The sequence below is a fragment of the Orycteropus afer genome, unplaced genomic scaffold, assembly GCF_000298275.1.
Source record: "Orycteropus afer afer isolate SDZICR_OR568_19922 unplaced genomic scaffold, OryAfe1.0 scaffold00545, whole genome shotgun sequence".
In the NCBI taxonomy this organism is placed as follows: domain Eukaryota; kingdom Metazoa; phylum Chordata; class Mammalia; order Tubulidentata; family Orycteropodidae; genus Orycteropus; species Orycteropus afer.
Window position 1 is genome coordinate 1586639 of NW_006922132.1, and position 7845 is coordinate 1594483.

Consider the following 7845-nt stretch of genomic DNA (forward strand, 5'->3'; position numbering starts at 1 on the left):
CCTCCAGACCGGCAAAAGTCCATAGCTCAGCCCACCTTTCTCTTCACCTTCTCCATTTGTTCCCCAGCCACCATGCACAGTCCTCCGTGCAGTCCCTGGATAGCAGGGGGATTTTTAGGTTAATTATTAAGTCCTACCACCACTCGGGAATCTCCAAGCTGTCTGTGCCATCAGGATCGCTCACGACTGCTGCCAGACCACAGCTCCGTATGTCTCCTTTTTTGGTATTTTCATGAAAATTCTTCTGCTAGTTGGGATTTAGTCCACTTCTATATCCTTCCCTTCTAGGCTCAGGGGTCCCGGATTATCTTCTGTGTCTATGTTAATTGATTTCCCTTTTCTTTGTTGAAGAGGGTCTGTGAAGTCTTTCTGCCTAGTCCGCCATCTTGCCAGAACTCCTTCTGTATCATTTTTAAGCAAAGGGACTAGTGCTAGTCTTTTACGTGGGGGATAGGACCACTTTTCCAGGCCCAGAGGGGTAAGGAAAACCTGAGGATTCAGTATTTCTGAGGTGCATTGACATCGAGATCTCCATTCCACATCTTGTTTTTGTCATTATGTGCCATTGAGTCAGACCTGACTCATAGCGACCCCTCCTTGGGCTTCTGAGATGGTGTCACTATGGAAGTAGATTGCCCAACCTTCCTTCCAAGGAATAGTGGCTGGTGGGTTTGAACCACTAGCCTTCTGGTTAGCAGTCAAGTGCCTTAGGCACTATGCTGCCAGAGCTCCATTCTACATCTTAGGACCTTACTTCTTTCCAATTTGGTCTCAGACCTAGCAGAGCAAATCTGCTTCGGTGAGTATTCAATTGTCTCCGGAACCCCATTACCACTTCCTCTGGGGTTGAAGACTTAGGTGCACCTGGCCCAAGCCATGGTGTTTTCAATAGCCTCATATGCATGTGAAAGCTAGACAATGAAAATGGAAAAGTGGAGAAGAATTGATCATTTGAATTGTGGTGTTTGTAAAAAATACTGAAAATATCACAGACTGCCAGAAAAAGGAACAACTCTGTCTTGGAAGAAGTGCAGCTGGAATGTCCCTTAGAAGTTAGAATGGCCAGAATTTATCTCACTGTACTTTAGTCATGTTCAGAAGGGACTGGTCCCTGGAGAAAGATATCATGCTTGGTAAAGTGGAGGATCAATGAAAAAGGGGAAAGCACTCAACAAAATGGATTTGGGAAGTGGCTGCAATGATGGGCTCAGGCATAGCAAAGTTTGTGAGGCTGGTCCGGGACCAGGTAGTGTTTCATTCTGTTATATCTAAGGCGCTGTGAGTCAGAGATGACTTGATGGCACCTAACAACAACAACATAGTTTATTTAACTATGTTTCCATTAAAGAACTTCTGAGTTGTTTCCAGTTTTGGGATATTACTAATAAAGTTGCCATAAAAATTTATGTACAAGGTTTTGTGTTAACTTAAGTCTTTATTTATCTGAAATAAATACCCAGGATCTAAATTGATGGGCTATATTATAGCTGTAAGGAGCCCTGGGGGCACAGTGGTTACGCACTTGCCTGCTAACCAGAAAGGTGTTGAACTCACCAGCCCCTCCATTGGAGAAAAGTTGTGGCAGTCTGCTTCTGTAAAGATTGAAGCCTAGGATACGCTTAGGGAAAGTTCTACTCTATTGCGTTGAGTTGAAAAGGAGTTGATGGCAATGGGGTATGGTAGGTGATTATTATTATTATTATTTTAAATAGTCAAACTGTTTCCCAGAATATTTGTGCCCTTTTATATTCTCACCAGCAATGTGTGAGTGATCCAATTTCATGGCACCTCACTAGTGTTTGGTGGTGTTGCTGTCTTTATTTTAACCACTCTGATAGGTGGGCAATGATATGATGATATCTCATTGTGATTTTAATTTGCCTCAGGAACCCAAGGAAGGGTCACTGTGAGTCAGATCTGACTCAACGCCAGTGAGTTTGGTTTTGGTTTGAATGGTTACTAAGGTCCCAACTGGTTTTGTACTTGGCTATCATCTAAATTCTGACAGTTCAAATCCACCCAGTGATCCCACAGAAGAAAGGCCTGGTGATCTGTTTCCATGACTATTACAGCCAAGAAAACCCCATGGAGTAACTCTACTCTGTAACACATGAGGTTGTCAAGTATCGACTTGTTGGCAACAGGAAATGACTAATCACATTGAACATCTTGTCATGTGTTTATTTCCCCTCTGTATATCAGTGAAATATCTCTTTGTGTTTTTTGCGCATTTTATAGTTGGGCCATTTGTTTTTTATGGTTGAATTTTGAGAATTCTTTATATAATCTAGATATTAGTCTTTCATCAGATATATGATTTGCAAATATCTTCTTCCAGTCTATAGCTTGTCTCTTCATCCTCTTAAAGGGTCTTTCTTGAAGCACACGTTTTCATTTTGATGAAGTTCAATTTACATTTTCCCTTTTATGATTGTGCTTTTGGTGTTAAGTCTGAAAATTCTTTGCCTAGCTCTAGATCCTATTTTTTTTTTTCCTGTTTCACAATTTCTTACTTTACATTTTAGTCCATGATTTTGAGTTTATTTTTTGTATAACGTGTGAGACTTAGGTCGAAATTCTTTCTTTCTTCTTCTTCTTTTTTTTTTTTTTTGCCCATGGATGTCCTATTGTTTCAGCATCATTTGCTGAAAAAGCTATCTTTGTTCCATTGAATTGCTTTCACACCTTTGTCAAAAATCAGTGTGGATCTCTGTGTAGGTTCTCTATTCAATTCCATTGGTCTATGTGTCAGTGAGTGTTTTAACACCAGTGCCCACCACAGGGTCCAACTTAGTTTGCATCAGTAAATAACTGTTGAATTGAACTGTATGGCACCCTTCCTCATTGGCTGGATGCCTACTCATCCTACAAGATGTTCCAACTAAAATCAATCAGTTCTTTCTTCCACAAACACATACCTTGTATTTCTCTCTGCAGTAATTCCACAGGAATTTACCTGCACACTTTATTATTTATTGTGATATAATTTTCTGTGTTCCTATGCCTTTTTCTTTCTGTATGCTATATCCCCAGCACCTACCAGAGTCTAGCATGAAATAAACTGAATGAACAAAGATTAGGTCTTTTCGCTCCTTTGTAGCAGTTAGCAAGTTAGTACTTAAAAAGTGCTTGTTGAACTGAATTGAATCTAACTGAACCCAGTTGGTGATAGGATTTCCAGTAGCTGACTTGGCTAAATTGATACTTCTTTACTTCTACCTTGAAACTTAATGATTTTACTGAAATCCAGTGATGGATGAGCACAGCATAAAATCCTTCCCCCTTATCACCTCTGAGAACCAAAAGTGCTGACACTCTTCACACTTTGTTGATTCCTTTTCTCCTTATAAAGGATAAGGTCAGACATGGTTTAGTTGTAGTGATTATATTGATCTTTATTCTTGGATGCCATGGATCCCTTGCAGGCAAGTTGTCATTGACTCTTACTTGGATTCACAGATACCTACCCTGGGATGCTTTGGCGGAATGTCAAGACTCAGTATTCAAAAGTGACCACTTCAATAAGCTGGACTTTCTACATAGATGAAACAAAACTTTATTGTTTTGCTGGATAGGTTCTTTTGTGTCTCTTCCAAAAGGATCTTATACACACATGGATTTGTACAGTGGGAAAAGGATATGAGAATATTTCAGCTTTCCATTCACACAACATATGTACCCTTTTCAAGCTCACCACTGTTTTAAGTCATCTTGTGAAAGAGGGCATTGGTGGTTCACTGATAGGAGACTTGAGTAGCTATGATGCTGAACAGATGTTAGCAGAGCTTTCAGACTAAGGTGGACTAGGAAGAAAGCTTTGTGATCTCCTTTTGAAAACTGACCAGTGAAAATGTTGGGGATCAAAATGGTTCAATCACCAACCAATCTTGAGGGTGGCACAGGACTGGGCAGCACTTCATTCTGTTCACAGAGTCACCATGAGTCAGGGGCTGACTTGATGGCAGCTAACAATAGCAACCCAGCACAACAGGTAGATCACATGCATACATTCACTCAGTCTATGAGGACAACCAGCACAACAGGTAGTACACACGCACCCACACACACTCAGCCCATGAGGACAACAGCTAATTGGAGCGTGAGGCATGATCTCCGCCCCCAGGAAGCATGCCAGTTGTTGATAAAGAAGGAGACACAACAGCTTGAAAGAGCTTGCAACCCCATAGATGAGACAAGCAAGTTTAAAAGGTAGATCTTTGGCTGCATCATAATTGTTGTTTACCCTCGTAATGACAGCAATATTCTCATAAAAATGCCAAAGAACTAAAAACAAGTAAGGATGTGTGCAAGATATAGTGACTGGTGATAAAGAAACTTCCAATACGTTTACAAATTATGGTACATATATGTAATGGAATACAGCATAACTATTCAAAATAACCAAATAAATATAACATGAGAAATTATTTAAGACATATAGTTGATTAAAAAAATGCAAGTAATAGTACCATATGTACAGTGTGATTCCAACCTTGTAAATATATATGGTACAAAATATATATTGTACAAAACATTGAGTTGATTCTGAATCATAGCAACCCCCATTGGGTTTCTGAGGCTATAAATCTTTACAGAAGTAGATTGTCCATCTTCCTTCTGCGGAGCTGCTGGTGGATTTGAACTGCCGACCTTCTGGTTGGCAGTCAAATGCCTTAGGCACTGCACCACCAGAGCTCCTTATATATTGTATATGCACAGAAAATAATATGAAAGAAAGTGTCCTAAAATAGTACTCAATGAGATGGATTGACACAGTGTCTGTGGCGATGGACTCAAGTATAGCAAGGATCATGGAGCTGGCATGGGACCGGGAGGTGTTTCATTCTGCTGTGCATAGGGTTGCTATGAGTCAGATATGACTCAACAGCACCTAACAACAACAACAGCTGATGCTGTGGTAGTTAAGTTGGGTCTCAGATTGGCTGGGCCTGGCTTTGAGTGCCTGGGCAGCTGGGTGCAGTTATTGTCCATGATGAGAGTGGTAATGTCTCCATGGTGGAATCTACTGGAGCAGCTGAGTAGCTGCCTCAGGGATGTGGGCTGCTTCCAGTGTAGAAGGAGAAGTGTTGAGAAAGTCTCTGCAGCTTTTTGACATGCTTGGACCACACACACAGCCGAGTCCTGATTTAGTAGCCTGCATGCTTTCTCCCTACTGTGGGCCTGTCTCTGGACTTGAACTAGTGGCCTCTCATGTTGTTTGGTAATATTGGGACTGTGCTATTCTATTTATTGACTTTGGGTTTGTTAGGTAGCAGCAGCTGCCTGAATGAAGAGACACCTCTAGCTCCAGTGGGCCGGGAGCAAGAGCCAGAGCTGAATGAAGCCCAAGGTTGAGGGGCTTTCACCCAGCCGCTTAGAGCCTGTCACTTTGAACTCAGACTTCTAGCCTTCTAAACAGTAAGAGAATAAGTCCCTGTTTGTTAAAGTCACTCACTTGTGGTATTTCTGTTAGGACCACACTAGAGAAGCAAGGCATGGCTATCTTTGCAGTTTTGGTTATGAAGGATTATGAAATGGTTATTTTGTTTCTTCTTTGGTTGAATATTTTGCTCATGTGTATTTTCTTTTTCTTTTTTTAAATGATATGCCTGAGTTATTTTATAAACAAGAAAAAAAAGTAAAAGTTACCTTGAATAATAATTCTTTTTTCAATGCATTTTATTGAAATATAATTTATGTACAGTGAAATACACAAAACTAAAGTGACATGGGTCAATGCATTTTTTTTGCAGTGTTTCCTCCACTCCCCTCTCACCCTTGACAACCAACAAAGAAAATCTCCCTCCATATATAAACCTTTCCTTGACCCTCCACAGCAACGAACTAGTACTATGTTTGTCCTTCTGTGATTGACTTATTTCACTCAGCATAATGTCCTCCAAGTTCATCCATATTATGTGGTGTTTTGCAGACTCTACATTATTCTTTAGTGCTGCATAGCATTCCAGTATGTGTATGTACTGTAATTTGGTCATCCACTCTTCCGCTGATGGGCACGTAAGTTATTTCCATCTTTTTGCTATTGTAAATAGTGCTGTGATGAACATGAGCATGCATGTATCTGTTCCTATCCTAGCTCTCACCCCTCTAGGATATACACCTAGTAATGGGATTGCTGGGTCAAATGGTATGTCCAATTCCAACTATCTAAGGAATCGCCATATTGCTTTCCACAGTTTGTGGTCACTTCACAGTCACACAAGCAGTGTATGAGAGTCCCAATCTCTCCACATCCCCACCAGCATTTGTTATTATCTGTCTCATTGAACCTTGCCATCAGTGCTGGGGTGATCTAGAAGTTTTATAACGACGCAAATTTTTTTTTCCCTACCATTTAGAAGTTCCATAACGATGCAGATTTTTTTTCCCCTCCTTTTGGTTTGTAGTCATCCTCATTTATTGGTTGGTGTCTCTGGTTCCCTGTTTACAGTCTTTTAGGCTTCTTTACTTTGGATACTTCCATAGCTGGGTTGGTTTCTGGGTTATATCATCATGTGTGTTAATGGTCAGTTGTTGTTGGCTGTTGTTGCTTCTCTGTCCAAAGGGCTCCCTTTAGCATCTCTTATAAGATTGGTCTGGTTTTACCAAATTCCCTTAATTTCTGTTTATCTGGAAATGTCCTAATTTCACCATCATATTTGATGGACAGTTTTGCTGGGTGAATAATTCTTGGTTGGAAAATTTTCTCTTTCAGTGTTTTATATATACCATCCCACAGTCTTCTCGCCTGCATGGTTTCTGTCGAGAAATCCGAGCTTAGTCTTATTGCTTGACCCTTGTAGGTAATTTTTTGTTTTTCCTGTGCTGCTTTCATGATTCTTTCTTTGTCTTTGGTTTTGGTGAATTTGATGATGATATGTCTTGGTGTTTTTCTTTTGGGGTCTATCCTGTTTGGGGTTCATTGGACATCCTGAATGGATTTATTCTCATCTTTTATCATATCAGGGAAGTTCTCTTCCAACAAATCTTGGACAATTTTCTCAGTGGTTTTATTTTTCTCTTCCTGTTCTGGAATTCCAATGACATGTAGATTATTCCTTTTGATGGTATCCCACATGAACCTTACGCTTTCTTCATTTTGTTTTGATCTTTTTTTTTGATTGATCTCTTTCCGAAGAAGTATTCAGGTATTTGTCTTCAATCTCATTAATTCTGTCTTCCATTGCATCAATTCTTCTCCTTTGCCCTTCCAATGTGTTATCTATCTGTGACAATTTAGTATTAATCTTCTGCATTTCTATCTGTTGATTTAGAATCATTTCTAATTTTTCATTTATTTTGTCATTTTGTTCTTGTATTTTCTTCCAAAATTCTTCTAGGGTTTTGTCTGTGTTTTCCTTGATCTGTCTCTTAATCCTTTGAAGATACCTAAAAAATATAATTCTTTTGAATTCCTTATCAGAGAGTTCCAATGCTGCATCCTCCTCAGGGATGTGTCCTTGGTCTGTATCCTGGTCCCTTGTTTCTCCTGCTTTATCTTGCTTTTTTGTGTGGACTGTGATGCTCTGTTGTCTCCGAGGCATTGGGACGTTTTTGTATTTATATTTAATTGGTGATTATATGTTGGAGTGACTTGCCCACAATTTTTGTTTTCTTTGTATGTTGTCTAAACAGGCAGGGTACTGTGCTGTGCTCCTCTTTTCACTAGTTGATAGCATTTATACACTCACCACCTTCCTTCTTTCCTGTTGTCAGCCTCTTGTATGTCCTTGCTGACCCCTGGCAAACAGAGCCTGTTCTTAGGTCCCTGGAATCTAAATGAGAATACTATCACTTTAAAATCCAAAATGGTTGCCAATTGTAAACATTCAAAATGGCTGTGCC